The sequence below is a fragment of the Felis catus genome, chromosome C1 (genome assembly GCF_018350175.1).
Source record: "Felis catus isolate Fca126 chromosome C1, F.catus_Fca126_mat1.0, whole genome shotgun sequence".
In the NCBI taxonomy this organism is placed as follows: domain Eukaryota; kingdom Metazoa; phylum Chordata; class Mammalia; order Carnivora; family Felidae; genus Felis; species Felis catus.
Window position 1 is genome coordinate 1,513,865 of NC_058375.1, and position 1,136 is coordinate 1,515,000.

At 60.7% G+C, this 1,136-nt stretch overlaps 1 long non-coding RNA gene across 1 annotated transcript in view; it reads right to left on the reverse strand.

Annotated features, from left to right (window-relative positions):
• Positions 1-219: 219 nt before the first annotated feature.
• LOC111561663 overlaps positions 220-1,136 on the reverse strand; it is a 7,049-nt gene continuing 6,132 nt past the window's right edge. Inside the window, exon 3 of the long non-coding RNA XR_002744260.2 lies at positions 220-1,136. This exon is cut by the window's right edge and continues 920 nt beyond it. This is a non-coding gene — a long non-coding RNA (uncharacterized LOC111561663).

Below are 1,136 nucleotides of genomic sequence, written 5' to 3' on the forward strand. Positions count from 1 at the left end.
CGGGCCTGCGTGCGTTGGTGTGTGAGTGTTCATTTCCTCCAAGCAGCCACGCTGGCCAAGAGATGCAAATACTCAATGTGGGGGTGACAGCTGGCATCTTAAAGGTTACGCAGTACGAGGGCGACCGGCAAAAAGTGGCCCGTTCGGTCCCCAGCTCTTGCCCGGGTCCCCCCAAACGGTGAGATCGCTTTATTCCAACAGGCTGAGAAGACCCAGCGGCTGTGGGGATTCTGGAGACCTGGCTGGGCCCTTCACCCATCTTGGGGGACAGAGCTCACCTCCTCAGCAGGCCCCGTGCTCTGGGCTGAACTGTGACCCCCGCCCCCAGGTTCATCTGTGGGAGCCCTAGTGCCCCAGGGCCCCTGAATGTGACTGCATTTGGAGGCGGGGTCTTTAGAGAGGTAGTTAGGGTAACATGAGACCGCAGGGTGGCCCTGCTGTGTTGTGACTGATGTCCCTAAAAGCAGAGGAGATGGGGGACACAGACACACACAGAGGGCCGACCTCGTGAGGACACGGGGAGAGAATGGTCATCCAGACACCAGGGACAGAGGCGTCAGGAGGGCCCAGCCCTGCCGATGCCTTCACCTTGGACCTCCAGCCTCCGGGACCGGGAGACAGCGGGTGCCTGTGTCGGGTGGCCTGGTCCGTGGTGTTTTGTTCCGGCCGGAACCGCAGCCTGGCGCAGGCGTCCGGGGCTGGACAGCTGCTGGTCACTCCTCCTGAGGGGACACCGGGGACAACCAGGAGGGGGGCGATAATATCATGCAAATGGCATAATAGACAGCTGGGTGTCCCTTCCTTGTCAAACAAATATTTGCTCAGTGCTTTCTGGAGGCCAACAGCGCAAACGCAACCCCGGCCCTGCAGCGCCCGTGGGCTATTAATGGAATTAATAGTCATTTAGGGAAAGTAACAAGAACATATGTGATAGTTTGGACTGTTGCTCAGCAAACACTCACCCCCTTCAGGGTGGCTGGGGTGGCGAGCTGCTGTGAGCTTTGGGCTGGGCCCTGGGACTTCTGTAGGTGTGGGTGACACGGTGTGACAGCGGCCTCTTGTCCGTGGGGCAGGCGCCCTGGACGAGAACTCACCTGGAGGCCACGCCGTCCTGCCCCGGCCCCTCCGTGGGGCAG